Source organism: Saccostrea echinata, unplaced genomic scaffold (assembly GCF_033153115.1).
Source record: "Saccostrea echinata isolate AGI-Se365-2 ecotype Australia unplaced genomic scaffold, CSIRO_AGI_Sech_v1 ptg000044l, whole genome shotgun sequence".
Lineage (NCBI taxonomy): Eukaryota > Metazoa > Mollusca > Bivalvia > Ostreida > Ostreidae > Saccostrea > Saccostrea echinata.
The window spans coordinates 1,716,112-1,739,000 of NW_026889793.1; the positions used below are offsets into that span (position 1 = coordinate 1,716,112).

The 22,889-nt window shown below is 34.1% G+C and overlaps 1 long non-coding RNA gene across 1 annotated transcript in view; it reads left to right on the top strand.

Annotated features, from left to right (window-relative positions):
- The first annotated feature begins 7,401 nt into the window (after nucleotides 1-7,401).
- Nucleotides 7,402-22,889, top strand: part of LOC133201519 (uncharacterized) — a 62,898-nt gene continuing 47,410 nt past the window's right edge. Inside the window, exons 1-2 of the long non-coding RNA XR_009723101.1 lie at nucleotides 7,402-7,645; nucleotides 12,767-12,856. This is a non-coding gene — a long non-coding RNA (uncharacterized LOC133201519). The remainder of the gene's footprint in view (nucleotides 7,646-12,766; nucleotides 12,857-22,889) is intronic.

The following is a 22,889-nucleotide window of genomic DNA, read 5'->3' on the forward strand; positions in this document are numbered from 1 at the left end:
TGTTCGCAGATATTTTCCACCAGCTGCGATCTTGCGGCAAACATAGCAGGAATTGCTGCAAGCTTGCAGCAAATTTACAGGATCTCAACATTATTGAGGTTTAGGTGTGGACGATTACCTGATCGAGTTACCTATTTTAAATCGCGATCACATTTATACTAAAACATGTTCAAGTATACAAAACCGTTGAACTGTTCTGTACTATATTGTGTACGTTGACCGTAGTGTATGGTAAAAAAATAAACTTATAGAGCTACTTCAAAACCCTACGATATAAACATATTTTTTTTATTGGAAAACACTTCACATTGCACACATGCCATGCCCTTTATAGTTGTATCATAAATTGACTTATATGTATATCATGAATTTATCTTTTGCAAAATGTATGGGATGGATTTAACTGTATACCCATTCATTTTCTCAGAATTATTTTTTAGACACCTGACTCGTTCTACAATAGTGTGCTAGATCATCTTCAGTATAACAAGAATCTCAAAGCACACTTGGACAGGAAAAGGTGTTTTACATTAGGCATTCGGGCGAAAGATGGTCAATTTCTAGACGAACTCTCTGATTTGGAAACATGTGTAGTTTCAATCGCTACGGAAGATCGATGGAAAGACAGTATCCCGACAGATTGGGAATTTTGTGAAGCTACTCTAAGCAAACTCAAATCAACAAACAGATTACTCTCGCTGGCAGAAATTTCAAGAGAATATTTTAATAGTATTCTAGGAAACAATACAAATGTTCAAGATATTTTGAAACTTTTTCATGAAATGGGAATTATTCTGCATTTCAATGATGAATCCCTTTCTGAAACCATCATTCTTGACATACAGTGGTTTGTTGATGCGTTCAAAAATATCATCACAGATCCTATCCATGTCAAGGGTATAGTGGAAAATCCTGAGGAATGGCAGAATTTCAATCAAAATGGATATCTTCCACACAAGCTGCTCCAAAGAATTTGGGCATCAATGAAATTTGATACAGAAAATTGGGAAGATGATATTCTTCAGTACATGGAACGTCTAGGGTTGATTGCTGTTTCGGTAGACTCAGGGTTACATTACATACCTTGTATGAATAAACGTACATTTGATGCTGCACATGAAGAGAATTTAAGAAAATGTCAAAATAAAACATCAGTGTTAGTTTTCAGATTTCAACTTCTGCCATGGTTTGTTTACTTTCGTCTAAGTGCTGCCTGCATAACAAGGACGAATGGGAAATGGAGAGTTCTGAACGACGAAGGACTATGCCTATTTAAAAACATTGCTTTTTATGAGTTTGAGCAGCATAATATTGCTCTTGCAGTAAATCACTCATCGATACAGCTTCAGGTGTTTCAACATGGCAACACTACTGTCAAAAAAGAGGTCACTCTTGAAGTACGTGACACTATAGAACGATTACTAAATGAACTCACTGGAAGCTTTCACAAGAAAATAATGTATACCGTTGGATATCAGTGTTCCATGAATGAAGTGTATCGTGAATATGATAAATGTTTTGTTGAAGAAAAAGAAATTTACGGGAAGAGTCGTATTGTTTGTCCTCGACATGAACTGATACATCACCACAATCTTTGTGAAGCAGATTTACTAGGATACTGGAAACAGGTAAATACAGCTTATGCTATGATTCCAATTGTAATTGTCACAAATGTAAACATTGCATACTAGTATATTAACAGAACGTATTACCAAATCTTTCTACATGTTGTAGGAATGTGATGTACCAAAAACAGGTCAGTGTTGTTTTTATATTGAAACAGTGTTTTATTAAAACCTTAGAATATCACAAAATAGATCTTAAACGTCTAAAAATTTAATATGGATTTTATAATGGATAATCTCCCCATAAAGCGGGACCTTTTTTTTCTTAGAACTTACGTACAGCTACCTATACACTTAATGCATTGGGTTTTTTTTTTTCTTGTAAAGAAGTGTTAAAAGCTAGATTAATCAATGGAAATTCAAAAATTGTTATAAAACACCGATTTTGTTGAACTGTTCTGTATATACATGTATTTTTGCGCATGTTTGAATTTAAGTTGCTATATATAGGTTATACAAGTATCGATCATTATATTTTTTCCCAACGGAATAAGTATGTTATTTTTTGGAGTATGGATCAGATCATATAGAGATATTAATAATATCAAATTTATAACTACAGTGTATATTTTTCTGTGATAGAAGTTTTTATTTCACAACATGGGTATTATCCAGTTTTGCAGATTATCGCAATATACGAGATATATCTGTTGTTGTCTTCTTTTTCCAACAATTCTATACAATTTGCATGCAATTCATTTTTTTCCGAATTATATCTTTAGTTTTATACTCTTGGAAAACTTATGGTTTTCAGAGACTTTTACCGAATAGCAATTCTAGAATGAAAATTGTTTACTTTTATTTTAACTGGCCTTTTTATTGTTAATTAATTGTATCAGTTTATGTCAAGTAAATCAAACAAGACGTATAGAGTAATCTTCTAGTATACAATGGTATAAAGCATATTTGAGTGATAACTTCAGTAAATAATTTTTTTTGTGATCACTATAGTATTTCAAAATTTTGATAGAGTCAAAGTTTTCACTATAGTAAATCAAAGATTCTATAGTGATCAATATAGTAAATGAAAGTTTTCATAGTGTCATGGTGATCACTATAGTAAATCAAAGTTTTTATAGTAAATCAAAGTATCAAAGTTATCACTATAGTAAATCAAAGTGTCAAAGTTATCACTATAGTAAATCAAAGTGTCAAAGTTATCACTATATTTAACAGTAGTTTCCATAGTGACACATTTATCATTAAAGATGACCATAGTTATCTAAACTTAAGTAGTAGTATCATTTTGTTAGGATTGGGGGAAAATGAGTGCCTAGTCTAAATTTTCCTGTGTAATACATTTTTCTAGCAATCGCGTCTTCTCAAACATTATGGACAAGCTTGGAATAGTTTACCTCCCCAGTTATTAAAATTTTGTACAAAATTTAATTGCGTCCCATCAAAGTATGGCTAGACAAAGTTGATTGTCTCTGATTGAAATTCAGATTAACCTTATATATCATATGTTGCATTCGATAGGGTTACATTTAACTTTTTGATAAACAACCACCTACATTTATTTCATCTTTGCGAAAAGGGGGTTGTCATGGACGCTTGGATAACATACTCGAGGTTGTTTTTCCAGGTTTGCTGAAAAGTCAAGAGGAGGTGGTGAAAAAGACTTTTTTTCATAAAGTTTAGAAATAATTCATCTCTGTATTGCTTGGCTTTATTTGGGCTAAAATTACCGCTTAGACGACAAATACGAAATACGAAACTTCAGATAATATGTATTTTCAGAGGATAACAGAAAACTGACATGGTCTTATTTGCAATGATTCCCAACCGTAAATTTGAGTATGAGTATGCATGTATCTGTAAAAGCTCGAGATTAAGATCGCTAGCAGTAGCAGATGGGGAATCCGTGCCTTATAAATGACTTGATCAGACTGTGTCGAATAAACCACTAAATAAAACAAGTAATATAAAGATATAAACACATGTGTACCACAAAAAGGTTTTGCATTATAAATATGTACTCATGCCGCAGTGTCACATGTTTGTGTAGAGTTTTACAAAGAAAGATATCAACTGGATGACACAAATTGGGGACTTTGCCACTATAAAATAGAATACCGTAAAACACATTAGGTTGTTGCATTCTTAACATCAATTTGATTGATTGATTGATATGTTGTTTTACGTCCCATTCGAAAACTTTTCACTGATATAGAGATGTCACCATATACCGGTGAAGGGCTTCAGATTTAGACCTTTACTCGGCACTCAGGGCCATCGAGCAATGAGGGATTTATCGTGCCAACGCCTGCCGTGACACTAAACCTCGGTTTTTAAGGCCTCAACCGAAGTACCCCCATTTTCACTTCCGAGCGCTTGGCGAAGGAACAGTTGCTCCTTTTTAGCTCACCTGAGCCGAAGGCTCAAGTGAGCTTTTCTGATCACATTTTGTCTGTAGTCCGTCTGTCCGTCTGTCTGTCCGTCTGTCCGTCTGTAAACTTTTCACATTTTTGACTTCTTCTCAAGAACCACTGGGCCAATTTCAACCAAACTTGCCATAAAGTATCCTTGGGTAAAGAGGATTCAAGTTTGTTCAAATGAAGGGCCACGCCTTCTTCCAAGGGGAGATAATTAAGAATTTGTGAAAAATTAATGGCATCATTAAAAAATCTTCTTCTCAAGAACCACTGTGCTTGAAAACATGAAACTTATGTGGAAGCATCCTCAGGTAGTATAGATTCAAGTTTCTTCAAATCATGACCCCCGGGGGTAGGGTGGGGCCGCAATGGGCGATCAAAGTTTTACATAGGAAATATACAGGAAAAATCTTTAAAAATCTTCTTCTCAAGAACAGCAAAGCCATAATTGGTCATATTTATATGGTAGCATCCTCAGGTAGTGTAGATTCAAGTTTCTTCAAATCATGACCCCCGGGGGTCGGGTGGGGCCACAATGGGCGATCAAAGTTTTACATAGGAATACAGGGGAAAATCTTCAAAAATCTTCTTCTCAAGAACAGCAAAGCCATGATTGGTCACATTTACATGGAAGCATCCTCAGATAGTGTACATTCAAATTTGTTCAAATCATGACCCCCGGGGGTCGGGTGGGTCCACAATGGGCGATCAAAGTTTTACATAGGAATATATGGGAAAATCTTCAAAAATCTTCTTCTCAAGAACAGCAAAGCCATGATTGGTCACATTTACATGGAAGCATCCTCAGATAGTGTACATTCAAATTTGTTCAAATCATGACCTCCGGGGGTCGGGTGGGTCCACAATGGGCGATCAAAGTTTTACATAGGAATATATGGGAAAATCTTCAAAAATCTTCTTGTCAAGAACAGCAAAGCCATGATTGGTCAGATTTACATGGAAGCATCCTCAGATAGTGTACATTCAAATTTGTTCAAATCATGACCCCCGGGGGTCGGGTGGGTCCACAATGGGCGATCAAATTTTACATAGGAACACATAGTAAAAATCTTTAAAAAAAACTATTTGTTAAGAATAGCAGAGCCATGATTGGTCATATTTATATGGTAGCATCCTCAGATAGTGTACATACAAATTTGTTCGAATCATGACCCCCGGGGGTCGGGTGGGGCCACAATGGGCGATCAAAGTTTTACATAGGAACACATAGTAAAAATCTTTAAAAAAAACTATTTGTTAAGAATAGCAAAGCCATGATTGGTCATATTTATATGGAAGCATTCTTAGATAGTGTACATTCAAGTTTGTTCAAACATGACCCCTGGGGGTCGGGTGGGGCCACAATAGGTGATCAAAGTTTTACATAGGAATACATAGGTTAAATCTTTAAAAATCTCAAGAACAGCAAAGCCATGATTGGTCATATTTAATTGGAAGCATCCTCAGATAATGTAGATTCAAATTTGTTCAATTCATGACACCCCCCCCCCCCAACCACTTTTATATTTAAACTTTTTAACCTTTCAAGATTGAAGTGATTTCTGCTTTTTCCTAGCCATAGTGCTCAGGTGAGCGATGTGGCCCCTGGGCCTCTTGTTTTTGTCGACTTAGCTAAGTCGCAGCCGTGATTTGAACTCACGACCTCCCAATCACGGAGCGAGCGTTCTACCGATTGCGCTACAGTAACGATCAAAATCACTTGGACAAAATTAAGAATTATATGCGGGTAGCAAATTTATTTTGTGCAAGTTTTTACAACTTTATTTCCTAGTAAAGCAAATGCAAAAAAGTACTTCAAATAAGTCAGCAACATTTAAGCATTATAAAAAAAAAAAAGGAAAATAGCACTATTAAATATATATTACATATTTGTGACCTTTACCCTTAGATCAGAGGGTACACTGAATCAAACTTAGTGAATTTTTTTATGCAATAATGGTTTGATTTATTAGCAAAAATATTTAGATTTAGACTAAAATAAGTCTTTAATATAAACATTAAATCAACATTAGAGATTTCTATCAAAAGTATGGGGAAAAATGCAAAGTAAACATTGGTTGAAATAATTTTATCCGCGCAAACAACTTTTATAAACAATAATGAAAAATGCTCAGAAAATAGTCACAATACATGTACCATGCAAAAGACTGTTTATTCAAGGAAGGTTTGTTTGTTTGTTTGTTTGTTTGTATGTTGTTTAACGTCCCTCTCGAGAATTTTTCACTTATATGGAGACGCCACCACTTGCCGGTGGAGAGCTGCAAAGTTTGTCCTATACTCGGCACACACGGCCATTGAGTAGTGAGGGATCTTTTTCGTGGCAGCACCTACTGCGACACAGGACCTCGGTTGTACGGTCTCATCCGAAGGACCGGTCTCCATGTCCCACAGTGGGATTCGAACTTGATTCACTTACCTGAAGTAATACAAATAAAAAAAAACAAACTAATTAATATTTAAAAATACTTACATTAAACGACCTTAAATGTTGTGTTGTGTTGGGGGGGGGGGGATGTTCTGTACAATGAGAACGTGAACTATCAAGGGTTAAATGGGTCACCGTTGAAAAAGGTCTGTATAAAATAAATGCCCCAAACCATAATGATAACGTGACATATAAATACATGTATCTCCCACGGTGATTCCCTTTGATCTAAAACAAGATTCTAGTCACTAAAAATTTCTATCTACACAAATCAAATTAAAAAAATGATTTGTTCATTTAACTTGCTTTCTTTATTTTGTCAAAGTTGCCCAATCCATGGTATGCGTTCTAGATCTATGTATTGTGCGTTCACATTATATCAAAATATCAAATCGAGTTTCTAAAACTTTATCAAAATATAGCGTTAAACAAGTTATTCAATGGACATAAAACTACGTTTTCTCAAAGTAGTTGCTGGTATGCATGGTGACAACTTCATCTATCTTTACGAGGAAGGACTACGAAGATTCCATTTTGAAACATTCGAGAACTTGACCAAGGTTGGACGAAATTCCCTGCAGATCTACTTCGATACGGTATTTCCACTACAGGACCTTATCAACATGTCAAATGTAAAGGAAAGAATGAAGAAAACCTTCCGTTTGAATGACAATCAGTCTGCTAGACTGTTTCCAGGTATATATCTTTTTGGTGAAACTTTCTTCACACTAAGAATTCAGATTTAAAAACGACAACAGAAAACAAATGGCAGTAGTAATATTGCTGTCAGCTCTCAAAACTTGTATAGAAAATTTAAAAAATAAAACGTCTACTGTCATCCATGTGTAATTATTAATTTGTATTGAATAGCAAGCACTGTGAAATATGTTTTTTTTTTCTAAACTTAAAGACCAACAATCAATACAAGAATTACATTTTATCTCTTATTAGCTGATAAATCTAATCCATCTTCTCAATCCTTTGATGTGACGATGATGTACCAGATGTTACGAAACCGTAATCCATGTCTGACACCACCGACTAAAGGCTGGGGGAAAACTCCAGATACAGGTGATACAAGCGAGACTGACGACGTAGAAAGAATTCGAATTTACAGAAATCAAGTTGTGCATGAACCAGAAGCAACACGAAAATTAGATAGAAAAGACTTAGAGGAAAAAGGAAGAGATTTGATGCAGGTAGCAAACTAATCTTTAATCAATATAATTGTTAATTTTATATGTTTAATTCTCTGATTAAAATACTTAGATGTCCAATCCAAGAGGCTTACGGGCACAAACGCTCATCTGAGTCACTATCTCTCTGCTTTTCTTCAACAGCAGATGTTTTCCTCTATATAAATCTTTGATCGCATACAGTGTATTGTGGCTCCACTCTGCCCGCATAGATCATGATTTGAATAGAATTGAATATATGCTACCCAAGGATGCTTCTATATCCATATGACTGATCATGTCAATGATGTACTTGAAAAAGGGTGAATTCTCCATGCATCGGACACTCTCGTACCATAACAAATTATAGCGATATCGCTACGACCGAATATTATCAAAATGAAAATTAACATGTAGCATGTACTTAAAATATAATTTTTTGACACAATCGTGTGCTATTTATTGAGAAAATATCACTAAAAACCGATTTTTTCGAAATAAGTCAGAATTCACCATGGATCGGACAATATTCACCATGCATCGGACATACAGTATTTAAACCAGAAATAATATTATACCTTGATCTCAGTGCTTTAAAATTAGTGATATGGAAACATTTTTATCTTTTATTTAAAAATCAACCTTCTAGATAAATTTGAATGACTATTTCGATGCACAAATGTGAAGAAGTTTTAGTTGCATCACATCGCCTTAGAAAGGCTTTACAATGCTAGTAATATGGCAACTCGCGCCTTTGTCTCATGAGTTATCATCTACTTTAGAGAAATAAAATTGAGTCCACTTCTAGTCGTCATATATCGATAACATGTATTTTCACTGAAAATTCAGAGTTTCTATTTTCAATTTCCGTAAAAACAGCTGTCATTTGGGTTTTATATGAAAATGGAAGCGATTACCCATGCATCGGAAAGTGTCCGATACATGGTTGATTTGTGTCCGATGTACTGTGAAAAAAACCATACTAGTAAAAAACAACTCTATAAATATTATACACACATTGAAGTAATATTTTTGAAAAAAAAAAATCTTTAAACTTATCAATGATTGACAAATTTTACCTAGGTCCGTCTCGTTCCGATGAAGTCTATTTAAAAGAATGACAACTCTAAAAATTGCAAAATCGTAAAATTCTGGTTACTCCCCTTTCATGATGCAAAATATGCCTTAATTTTAAAGGCATTTTTGTGGTATTTTTTTCACAACATGAAAATAAAAATCTGCATCATTAAAAAGTTTATATCTTCACCTTTCATACAGAAACAAGTAAAAACACGCGGAGACTTTTAGTCTAGTGCTTAAAATTGTCCGAAGCAAGGTATGTGTATGATGCATGGATAACTCACCCTATTTCAAAAGATTTTCCTGTATATTTCTATGTAATATTTTGATTGCCCACTATGGCGTCATCCTACTCCTTCTCCCGGAGGAGGAGGGATCATGACTTGAACAAACTTTAATCTACACACAGGGTGTTTCCATAAAATTATGGGTTGCTGCTCTTCAGAAGACACGTTTCATTATGTTCAAAAGTTTATGGTTTATAGCAAAAGATTTAAAACCAGATTTTTTTTACATCTATGTTTTATATAGAGTATCTTTGTTTCAGTGAAATCCAATCTTTACGTGAACTCAAATAAATGAGTGAGCTTCGCATGTGAGTTAAGGCTAGGTATAGGCGTTTCTATGCAAATGACCTAATAAAAACGCATAAGAGTTATACTTATTATTTAGAGAAAGTTTTGATTTATTTTCTTATGCATACTTAGTACCCACGATATGTTATAGCTAGTACAAATTATGACGTCATATTATGACGCCATTGCTCTTACCTACTGGAGGTAGTAAAACGCATCAACAAAACAGCTTCGGTGCAAGGGATTACCCTATTTGAATTTACATAAAAATTGCATAATGCTAAGAAGAATATTTTATAGATTAATAAAACTGCTGAACAAATCCTAGGCATTTTCTCATTTGATTGGAATTTGAGGAACCTCATACTAGACTGTAAATTTTTACCCTGATTTAACTTAAAACTTTACAAATAGAAATTATACAACTGAGCTGATGAGATTTGTGCAGCAATATTTTGGAATATTTTGCTTCTCAATATACCTTGTTTCAGTTAAATAAAATAGAGCATGCCCTTGTGCCGAAGCATTTTTGTTGATGTCCATTATAATTTTGTGTAGTAAAGAACAACGACATCATTATATGTACTGGCTATCTCATGTCGTAGGTACCAGGTAGGTATAAATCAAAAGTTTTACCTTTCTCTGTATAATAGATATAGTCCTTAGACATTTTGATTAGTATATTTGCTTATACATGTACCTAGCCTTAACTCACCTGCGTTAGTTTTTGTTTGTGTTATTTTTATGTAAAAAGTACAGTTTTTGAGATTGTTCTTCGATTCCACTTCCAGCAAGAATGTTCAAAATCTGAAAACATTTTCTTCTTATATGTACCTATAATATTAGTTTTCATTTACATATTCTCACTTACTGTATTTGTAGAGAAAGGATAAATATAAGCGTATAAGCGTTTTCCCAATTTCAATTCTATTGGTATAATTATTATTAGGTTGCCTGTGTCACTTAAGTGTCCTCTTGCTTTCTGCTTTTTTCCGTCTTCTGCGTCGTCAGTCGTCCGTCGTGTTTTAACATTCGAACAGTTTCAGCTTCTTCTCTGAAACCGCTGAACGAATTTCAGCCAATTCTAGCATAGGGCATTTATCAATAAGGGGGTTGGGGTGAATATCATGATCCTACTGTTTTGGGGCCTGAAGGGTAGGGCTAAGATCATCAAAATTGATGCAATCTTAAAAATCACCTTCTCTATTCCTGGATACTAAAGAGTTAGCATGTATGTAATAAGCATACAGTCCTTTACCAACTTTAAGAAATCAATGTCCCTTGGGTAAGGGGTTCGGAACTTTGGGTAAAGCTCTAATGATCACTTGTGAAAATGAAGAATTTCTTTAAAAATCGTCTTCTCTGCTCCTTGGTATTCAGTAAAAAAAAATAAGTGCATGGTAATGCTAAGATGCCTCTTCCAGAATTATGAAATTCATCGCCTCAGGGTAAGTTGGTATTGTCGGGGGGGGGGGGGGGGTGAATAGAGTGAAAATGCATTGTTTCTTTGAAAATCTTCTTCTCTGCTCCTGTGTACTTAGAAGATAAACTAAGAGCATGGATAAGATTAGCAAGGGTTCCTTTTCCAAAATTATGAAATATATGGTCGAAGGATCAGGGGTTCTGGTCTGATTATTGTGAAAAGCTTGTTACATATGTCAATTCATCGTGATCTTTTGTATAAAGTGCCGGGGACAAGTCTGAATTTTACCTTTTCAGAAAATATTTCACGCGAAAGTCAACTTACACACATACAAGGGGACATATTCCACACTTTAACGCAATTTATACGAAATAGGATAAATAACATACAATTCCCCAGCAAAAGTCCGTAGAGGACATGTCTCTGTAGTAGATTCACTCAGAATATCTTTAATTTGTCCTTATTAATCACTTGAACCAGTAAAATATATAAACAACTCATAAATTCTAACTCTGTCTACGGACATGTAAGAGGAAGGGCGGGGCTCTGTTGATCATATAGTAAAATGCATAAATTCATTCAAAATCTTCTTCTTTACCCCTGGGTATTTATTGAACAAGATAAGTGCATGGTTATTCTGAACAAGGATGCCTCTTACAAATTGTGAAATATATGGCCCCAGGGTCAGGGGTTGTGGTTTTAGAGGGGGTGGGTGGGTCTGTATTGACAATGATATACAATTATTGATGTTTTTGGAGGTCAAAACGATGATTTAGACGCATGAGGAGTACAATATTCACCGATCCCGAAGGGCGAGGTGAATTTTGTACTTCGAAGGTGTTTAAATCATCGTATTGACCTCAAAAACAGCAATAACTGTTTAATTATATGATTATATATTTTTGGTCCAATGTAGAATAGATAATTCCTTATATTGACTTTGAAATAATTCCTTATATTGACCTAGGTCAGGTGCAGGTCAATTTTAACTAGTATTTTTCTAATATTGTTGGATCTCAGCCAATTATAGAGATGGGAATTATTCAATCATATAATAAAATGCATTATTTCTTCTCTCCTCTTGAGTATTTAGCAGATACTATAAGTGATGGTTATGATAAGCAAGGATGCCTCTTCAGGAATTGTGAAATTCATGGCCCCAGTGTCAGGGTTCTTGTGTGAGGACAGGGCTCTGTTGATCATAAAGTAAAATTAAATGAATTCGATAAAAATCTTCTTCACTGCCCTGGGGATTTAGCAAACAAATTAAGGAAATAATTATGTTGAGCAAGTATACTTCTTCTGAAATTATGAAATTCATGCCCCCAGAGTTCTGGAGTTCTGGTTCTGGAGACTGCATAAGTAATATAGTGAAAATGTATTATTTCTTTTACAATTTTAAAAATCTATTGTACTTGAAAAAGGGTGCTAAAATCGCGTGGTTAATATGAATAATAATGATTAAAAAATCTTCGATCTTATGTACAAATGTAGAAAATTGGTAAGGTTTTATGAGAAAGTGTACAATAATTATTTCTGTGACAGAGGAGTAGAATTCCTGCATCACTTTTCATGGCATCGAGATGATTTTACATAATTATTTTTACATGCAGATATAAATTACCCCCGTGGTAGTTTTGAACTTTTCAATTTTCATTAAGCATTTTGATTTAAGTACAGTGAAACTTGTCTAATCGGAATGTAGTGCAATCCAAAATCTTGTCTAATACGGTGTAAACATTTTGTCCGTTGCTGTAAATGCAATTATGTAAAATGTTGTCAAATCCGGAATGTTTTCTAATCTGGCCAATTTCTTTGGAACTAGTTCGGATTAGACACGCTTCACTGCGTTTTTAATTTGACATCTTTATAACGCGTTTGATTTCCATTGTGTAATTTTTCAGCATTTTATTATTTTATTTGGTAAACAATCAAATCATTTACTTTATTTTTAACTTTTGCAAATTATATTTTATTGTAGTGTAAAGCTTTAAAATGGAATATTGGAAATTATTGGTTGATTGCGATGCCAAATTAATTTAACAAGTTTTGAATCGATTTTTTTAGGCCATAGCGAGGTTAAGTAAGGGAGTGTTAAAACAAGAAATGATGAATGCTTTGAAAAACGCAACATAGGAAAGTGAGTACTCAACATAGGTAAGATTATCATATCACGGAAGAGTTTTGATATGATCAAAGCTGCTTTCTTTTCATTTTCTTTTGCACGACAAAGAACGCTTATTACTCAAAGGCCCTGAGTGTTAAGTAAAGGTCTAAATTTGAAACTCTTCACCAGTATATAGTGACGTTCCTAAATAAGTGAACGATTTTCGAATGGGACGTTTAAACATACAATCAATCAATCAATCCATTTAGCTGATATTCGTTACTTAACGATATCTATTTTGTGGTGGGGAGTAATGATGACATAACATATCTAATAGAATACAGCAAGTACCTTGTACTTGTAAGGCCTATATTGTTTGCACCACAATGCACAATTTAGAAATGATGAAGGTAATTTATATTTTTGGGAAGTTCTAACTTTGGCAGGAGATCTTGGAAATTTGATTCCACCATAGCTTTGCCAGCAATCTCAGTCAGACAGGGTAAGATTTGATACCCTGTCCGATTCCTAACAGCGATGATGATTGATGACCCCCTCCCCTCCGCACACAAACTTTAACAGAACCTGGAAATCTTGGTGCACGTGTTAGCTATTAGTATAAACAACCAGTGAGTCTAAAAAAAATTGCGAATTATGAGAAACTGAAACTGGGAAGCACACAAACTCTTCACTTGTGGCAAAGTTTCTGATGTATTAAGCAAAATCAAACAAATATTTGTAAAAAAAAAGGGTCCTACAATAAAAAAGAACAACAAACTAAAATGGTTACTACATCAAGGCCTCAGATTTTAAGCATTCATTTTTAATAACAATACCTGCCCAGATACTAATAAAACAGCTGTGACAGAAGTTAAAACACCCACAGGAGTATTATGTGAAGGGGAAAAAATTGATGAAGGATCAAGGGGATTATTTATAACTAGAAATCCTGCATCTTAACACAAAATGGTAACAAATGAAAAGGATGTTCAAAGCACGACAGGATTTGGATTCAAATAGCGGAAGTTCGTCATCTTGACAAAGCAGAATTTATCAGCGTTGAAGAGGAAAATCAATTATTCCTCGCCGAAGTACTTGTTTTTCCAAATATAGGCATTCCAACTAAGATGCAATCTCCAGTAGTAAGTTTGGAATAAAATGTGCGGCGCATTTAAAACTGGCTCCTGCGAATTTAGACGCCTCCGTTAAAATCGGAATACAGATAGGAGTAATTTACTTCTTGAAATGCGGCATGAGCAGGAAAAGTAGCGACTGACTTAACAACTCATCAATATAGATGATGAATCATCAAAAATGGAAGGGAAGGTCAAAGGACAAGAGCAGTTATTGGAAATTAAAATCACGCTGCAAGAGATGATAAACGAAGATGACATACGAACAAGTTAACTATTCAAGTGATCTCCCCATTCAGCTGATTCCTGAAAAACAATAACAATGAACATCAAACTTACCTGTCCATTCAGCATTTTCTAAATTCAAGGATGCTCTGAAGAGAGACTATAGTCTTTTATATCTGTCACTTATGCTCTTGAAAAGCAATGTCTCAGTGAATCTCTCGGATGAAAGCGAGCCTTAATCAGAAAAAAAATGAAGACAAAAATTGGGAAAGTTTCAGTACTTTGCATCAGACAGCAATGACAAGCAATGTCAGACAGGAGCATTTTCTAGAGAGACTTCAAAGTGAGTTGGACACAAAAGGAATTTTTACATTTCAGGCAGGAAATATTACATAGCTTGAAAACGCAGCACAGTTAAGGCTACAAAAAGGCGGTGGAGCCTTATTTGCACTGGAAATATTAACTACCGGTATGATATCAGACAAAACCAACAATTCTTAAAAATACAAAAAATAAAATGATTTGCTGTTTAAAACTGTAGGAGATCATCAATTACATCAAAACTTACTATAACATGCTGTTTTAACAAGGTATAAACAAGTCATTGATCGCGATGCACGTATCGATGTGACGTCATTTCGTAAGACTTGACGCAGTTTGTATGCAGTGAGAGGCGGATCAAATAATATTTTCACAACGAAAAATGTATTCTATAATTAAATAAAATATTATTTGCAGATGTCATTAAATTGGATGCAATGTTTTTAGGGTCTTCCGTCTTCAGCGGAAGACCCTTCTATTATTCTTCGGTTTCTTTTTTACCTTTATTAGAGTCTTCCGTCTTCAGCGGAAGACCCTTCTATTATTGTATTGTTTCTTTTTCTTATTATTATTAGGGTCTTCCGTCTCCAACGGAAGACCCTTCTATTATTGTATTGTTTCTTTTTCACTTTTATTAGGGTCTTCCGTCTTCAGCGGAAGACCCTTCTATTATTCTTCGGTTTCTTTTTTACCTTTATTATTATTATTATTTTTATTCTTTTTTCTTCTTACAAAATTTGTGCAGACGATTTCTCGGAGATGGCTCGTTCGATTTCATTCAAATTTTCGTGGTAGATGCGTTGGCATCTGAAGTTAATTCCGGTAATTCCGTTAAGGGATATTTACTTCCGGTCGGAAGTTATCGCCCTTTTATCAAAATTTACTTAATAATCTTAATAAATCGATCTAGTGCAAGGGCATACACTCAATGGATCACAGTAAGCTTTTACATATAAACTCTAGAAGTATTAAGGTATCTGAAAAGTGCTGCGATCCTGATGAAATCTTGAAAATGAATTACTTATATCTATATTTAATGCCGTTGACCAGCAAAAAATACAGAATGCGGTCATATAAATATGATTTTAACAATGAAATAGCAGAATCTATAGAGGATCGCAGCACTTTTCAGAAACTTCGATATGTGTTGAAAATATTTATACTCTAAATTTAGAATTTTAACTTGATTATGCCCTTGCACTAGTGAAATTTATAGGTGACCTCAATATTGCCAGTATATGTGTTATATCACGTGACATCCGCATCACGTGACAAGTCTAAATATAAAATCTTATCGTCTTCAATATGTAGTTATTAACCATAATTACATTTGTCGGAAATCAATAAAGTACTGAATAGAATCGCCATCCTGATTAAGAATATCTTTTTAATCACAAAAAATGCCGATATTTCCATTGCGCACCTTAACTGTACTGCGTTTCTGTAAAATTCAAACCAGACCTCGGATCGACACCAAATTTGGTACAAATGTAGTATAGACCTCAGAGAAACTTTCTGGAAAGTTTTACGGTGAGTCTTATAAGTATATAGAAGTCATGAAGTTTCACGGCAAAAACTACAAGTTCTGTTGTGTTTGAAATTAAAGTGCAGGTGAACGAAGAAATGATCTTAACCTTTTATTGGCTATTTCTTCAGATGTCGTTAATAGCATTCGATTCTCCTGATATGATATGACATTTTAATAACGAGCATTCTCTCTTTCTTTTACATGTGGAATTTATTTGATTTTTATTTGGAATTAATCAGTTTCCAGAAATAGCGATTTCCGATATATTAAAAACAATTCTCGCTTTCATTGTCGTGTTTCCCTTCTAAAAATGCATGTTGGGAGTTTAATTTGTGCTACATATATTTAATATAACCCAAAGAAATGCTTATTTAAATGTTTCATATTTATTTCAGGATATTCAGTCAGAAATGCTAAAATCCGAACCCGATCTTTAAAGCTTTCAACAAAGCTACATGTATTTACAAAAAAATCAGCATGCTCACAATATCGATGAATCGGGCCACAGTCCACTAATACATTTTCATTAGGGAACAGTGTTAACGTTTTCTCACGCAGCCCGTTCCTTCTTATTTTATATACTGCTTGCAAGTTCAGGAACTATTTCCTTTTACGGAACTACTTTCTTCCCCTACCGATTCTAAAAATACGCTTGCATCTATTCTATAGTCCTAAACATTTTAACTTACTACTGTTGTCGGAATGCGTGGCCTAATGGTTAGCGCACCTGCCTTTCAACCCAAGGGTTTTGAGTTCGATCCCTGCTTGAAGAGCAATTTCTTTTTTTTAAATAGACTTTTACGGAAACATCCAAAAATGTTTAACGACTAGTAATTTGTTTAGGAGAAATGATTTCTCTTATGTTTTATTAAGGTCTTTCGTCTTCAGCGGAAGACCCTTCTATTATTCTTCGGTTTCTTTTTCATTTTTATTAGGGTCTTCCGTCATCAGCGGAAGACCCTTCTATTATTCTTCGGTTTCTTTTTTACCTTTATTATTAGGGTCTTCCGTCTTCTGCGGAAGACCCTTCTATTATTCTATTGTTGATTTTTCACATTTTTTTTTTATTATTAGGGTCTTCCGTCTTCTGCGGAAGACCCTTCTATTATTCTATTGTTGATTTTTCACTTTTCTTTTTATTAGGGTCTTCCGTCTTCTGCGGAAGACCCTTCTATTATTCTATTGTTGATTTTTCACTTTTCTTTTTATTATTATTATTCTTTTTTTTTTCCTTACCAATTTTGTGCAGAAGATATCTCGGAGATCTCTCGATCGATTTGCTTCAAATTTTCAGGGTTCATGCGTTGCTATCTGAGGTTTATAACGCCGCTTCAGTTTTTGAAAAATCACTTCCGATCAGAAGTTATCGCCCTTTGATCGATTTTTACATAGACCTTGTATCTGCACAAAAACTCAAGAACGACAAATGCTAGAGGGTTGAAACTTTCAGTGGTGATAGAGGACATGTTCTAGATGTGCACCTTGGTTTTCAAATTTTCCGGAAGTGCAAAGTATGGAAGCTCGGTAGGGGTCGAAATTTAGGACGTGATTTATGAGTGAATTTTAGAGACATTTCTTATAATAACATTTTAAATAAAAGTATTTTGTTAAAACATTTTGAACAAAAAGTCTTCAAAATTACAAGACCTTTCATTTGATATCGAGAAAAAGGGGCTGACTCCTCAAATTAAGGGCTCAGAAGGGCCAAACTCTTTCATCTATAACTCTTTAATGATCAATATTTTGTTATAAATTACTGAAGCAAAAATGTTCATCTTAACAATCTGCAACTATATATTATAAAATTTGGATCATATGTTACGTAATTAGGGGCCATAAGGGGCCAGAATGCTAAATCTTTGACACATTATATCTCGAAAAGGGGAAATATTTTGATAAGCAATATTGAACAAAAGATGTTTAGAATAAGGTTCTAAACAATATACACCCTTTTAATTTTTGTTTTGCAAGACATCCCCATTAAGGACTTGGAGGGCTGGCCCCTAAATATTGTTATTCTAGATATCTCCAACACGAAAGGAAATTTCTGAATAGTTGTTGAACAAAAAGTCTTCAAAATCACAAGACCTTTTATTTGATATCAAGAAAAAGGGGCTGACCCCTCAAATTAGGGGCTTAGAGGGGCCAAAAGTCTTTCATCTATAACTCTTTAATGATCAATATTTTGTTATAAATTACTGAAGCAAAAATGTTCATCTTAACAATCTGCAACTATATATTATAAAATTTTGATCATATGTTACGTAATAAGGGGCCAGAATGCTAAATCTTTGACACATTGTATCTCGAAAAAGGGAAATATTTTGATAAGCAATATTGAACAAAAGATGTTCAGAATAATGTTCTAAACAATATACACCCTTTTAATTTTTGCAAGACATCCCCATTAAGGACTTGGAGGGCTGGCCCCTAAATATTGTTATTCTAGATATCTCCAAAACGAAAGGAAATTTCTGAATAGTTGTTGATCAAAAAGTCTTCAATATCACAAGACCTTTTATTTGATATCATGAAAAAGGGGCTGACCCCTCAAATTAGGGGCTCAGAATGGCCAAAAGTCTTTCATCTATAACTCTTTAATGATCAATATTTTGTTATAAATTACTGAAGCAAAAATGTTCATCTTAACAATCTGCAACTATATATTATAAGATTTTGATCATATGTTATGTAACAAAGGGTCATAAGGGGCCAGAATGCTATATCTTTGACACATTATCTCTCGAAAAGGGGAAATATTTTGATAAGCAATATTGAACAAAAGATGTTCAGAATAAGGTTCTAAACAATATACACCCTTTTAATTTTTGCAAGACATCCCCATTAAGGACTTGGAGGGCTGGCCCCTAAATATTGTTATTCTAGATATCTCCAAAACGAAAGGAAATTTCTGAATAGTTGTTGAACAAAAAGTCTTCAAAATCACAAGACCTTTTATTTGATATCAAGAAAAAGGGGCTGACTCCTCAAATTAGGGACTCAGAATGGCCAAAAGTCTATCATCTATAACTCTTTAATGATCAATATTTTGTTATAAATTACTGAAGCAAAAATGTTCATCTTAACAATTTGCAACTATATATTATAAAATTTGGATCATATGTTATGTAATAAAGGGTCATAAGGGGCCAGAATGCTAAATTTTTGACACATTATATCTTGAAAAGGGGAAATATTTTGATAAGCAATATTGAACAAAAGATGTTCAGAATAATGTTCTAAACAATATACACCCTTTTAATTTTTGCAAAACATCCTCATTAATTACTTGGAGGGCTGGCCCCTAAATATTGTCATTCTATATATCTCTTAAACGAAAGGAAATTTCTGAATAGTTGTTGAACAAAAAGTCTTCAAAATCTCAAGACCTTTTATTTGATATCAAGAAAAAGGGGCTGACCCCTCAAATTAGGGGCTTAGAGGGGCCAAAAGTCTTTCATCTATAACTCTTTAATGATCAATATTTTGTTATAAATTACTGAAGCAAAAATGTTCATCTTAACAATCTGCAACTATATATTATAAAATTTTGATCATATGTTACGTAATAAGGGGCCATAAGGGGCAAGAATGCTAAATCTTTGACACCTCCAACAAGGGGAAATATTTTGATAAGCAACAATGAACAAAAGATGCTCAGAATAATGTTTTAAACAATATGCATCCTTTCACTTTTAACAGATGAATATCTCAGTCAAGATCTTGACTAATCTTATCAAAAATCAAACGGAAGACCCACTCGTTGCTCGCAGCGAGAACCATCTAGTTAGGGTCTTCCGTCTCCAACGGAAGACCCTTCTATTATTCTATTGTTTCTTTTTCACTATTATTAGGGTCTTCCGTCTTCAGCGGAAGACCCTTCTATTATTCTTATGTTTCTTTTTCAAGCTTATTATTAGGGTCTTCCGTCTTCAGCGGAAGACCCTTCTATTATTCTTATGTTTCTTTTTCAAGCTTATTATTATTATTATTATTATTCTTTTTTTCTGCACAAATTTTGTGCAGACGATTTCTCGGAGATGGATCGATGGATTTGCGTCAGATTTTCAGGATTGTTGCTAGGTTATCTGAAGTTAATTCCGGCTAAACAATTTTTAGAAATTCACTTCCGGTCCGGAGTTATCGCCCTTTTATCAAAATTTAGAGGACCTCCTTGTCTGCGATGGAACTCAAAAACGGCTTAAGCTAGAGCGCTGAAATTTTCAGTGATGATAGAGGACATGTTGCCATTTTGCACCTGGGTTTGGATATTTTCCGGAAATGCCTAGTATGGAAGCTCGGTAGGGGTCGAAATTTAGGACACGAATCATGAGTTAATTTTTGAGACATTTTGTATCATATCTTTTAAAGTATAATTATTTTGTAAAAACATACTGAACAATATTTGTGCAGAATGACAAGATCTTTAGTATGATATCAAGAAAAAAGGGCTGACTTGTCATATTAGGGGCCGAGAGGGGCCAAAAGTATAAAATCAATAACTCTCTAACGATCAATATTTTGGTATACATTACTGAAGCAAAAATGTTTATCTTAACAATTTACAACCATATATTATGATATATACATCATATGTTACATAATTAGGGGCCATAAAGGGCCAGAATGCCAAATCTTTGGCACTCTATATCTCAAAAGTGGAAAATATTTTGATAAGCAATATTGAATAAAAGATGTTCAAAATAATGTTCTAAACAATATCTAAACTTTCGATTTTTGCTAAACGTCCCCATTAAGGAGTTGAAGGGCTGGCCCCTAAATATATCTTTTGCATATAGCTCGGAAACGAAAAAGAATTTCTGAATAGTTGTTGAACAAAAAGTGTTAAAAATCATAAGGGCTTTAAAATGGTATGAAGAAAAAGGGACTGGCCCCTCAAAATAGGGGCCGAGAGGGGCCAAAAGTGTATAATCAATATCTTTTTCATGATCAATATTTTGCAATTCATTTCTAAAGCAAAAATGTTTATCTGAACAATTTACAACTATATATTATAAAATTTATGTCATATGTTATATAATAAGGGGTCATAAGGGGCCAGAATGCCAGATCATTGGCATTCTATATCTCGAAAGTGGGAAATATTTTGATAAGCAATACTGAATAAAAGATGTTCAAAATAATGTTCTAAACAATATCTAAACTTTCGATTTTTGCTAGACGTCCCCATTAAGAAGTTGAAGGGCTGGCCCCTAATTATATCTTTTGCATATAGCTCGGAAACGAAAAAGAATTTCTGAATAGTTGTTGAACAAAAAGTGTTCAAAATCATAGGAACTTTAAAGTGGTATGAAGAAAAAGGGGCTAGCCCCTCAAAATAGGGGCCGAGCGGGGCCAAAATTGTTTAATCAATAACTTTTTAACAATCAATATTTTGCAATTCATTACTGAAGCAAAAATGTTTATCTTAACAATTTACAACTATATATTATGATATTCACATCACATGTTACATTATTAGGGGCCCTAAGGGTCCAGAAATCCAAATCTTTGGCACTTTATATCTCGAAAGTGGGAAATGTTTTGATAAGCAATATAGAATAAAAGATGTTCAAAATAATGTTCTAAACAGTAAGTAACCTTTCGATTTTTGCTAAACGTCCCCATTTAGGAGGTGAAGGGCTGGCCCCTAAATATATCTTTTGCATATATCTCGGAAACGAAAAAGAATTTCTGAATAGTTTTTTGAACAAAAAGTGTTCATAACCATAAGAGCTTTAAAGTGGTATGAAGAAAAAGGGGCTGGCCCCTCAAAATAGGGGCCGAGAGGGGCCGAAAGTCTTAAATCAATAACTATTTAATGATCAATATTTTGTAATATATTACTGAAGCGAAATAGTTCATCTTCACACTCTTTAGCTATATAACATGGTGTTTACGTCATATCTTATGCAATAAGGGATAATTAGGGGTCAGATTGTATAATCTTTGGCGCAATAAATCTTGAACAGGAAGAATATTTTGATAACCAATATTTTAACAAAAGACGTTCAAAATAATATTCTTAATAATATGCAATCATTCAATTTTTGCTAGACGTCCCCGTTTAGGACTTAAAGGGCCGCCCCTTAATATTTCTTTTGCATATATCTCGGAAACGAAAAAGAATTTCTGAATAGTTGTTGAACAAAAAGTGTTCAAAATCATGAGAACTTTAAGATGATATCAAGAAAAAGGGGCTGATCATTCATGTAAGGGGCCAAGATGGGCCGGAAGTGTTTAATCTATAACTTTTTATTGATCAATATTTTGTTACACATTACTGAAGGGAAATTGTTTGTCTTAACAATTTATTTATATAACTATTTTTTAACGAAAATCTCAGTCAAATTCTTATCTCATCTTATCGAAAATTGGACGGAAGACCCACTCGTTGCTCGCAACGAGATCGCATCTATTATTCTTTTTTTTCTTTACAAAATTTGTGGAGAAGATTTCTCGGAGATGGCTCGTTCGATTTTATTCAAGTTTTCATGGTAGATGAGTTGACATCTGAAGTTAATTCCGGCAATATCGTTTTTTGAAAATCACTTCCGGTCGGAAGTTATCTCCCTTTTATTAAAATTCAGAGGACCTCCTTGTCTGTGATGGAACTCAAAAACGGCTTAAGCTAGAGCGCTGAAATTTTCAGTGATGATAGAGGACATGTTGCCATTATGCACCTGGGTTTAGATATTTTCCGGAAGTGCCTAGTATGGAAGCTCGGTAGGGGTCGAAATTTAGGACACGAATCATGAGTTAATTTTTGAGACATTTTGTATCATATCTTTTAAAGTATAATTATTTTGTTAAAACATATTGAACAAAATTTGTTCAGAATGACAAGATCTGTAACATGATATCAAGAAAAAAGGG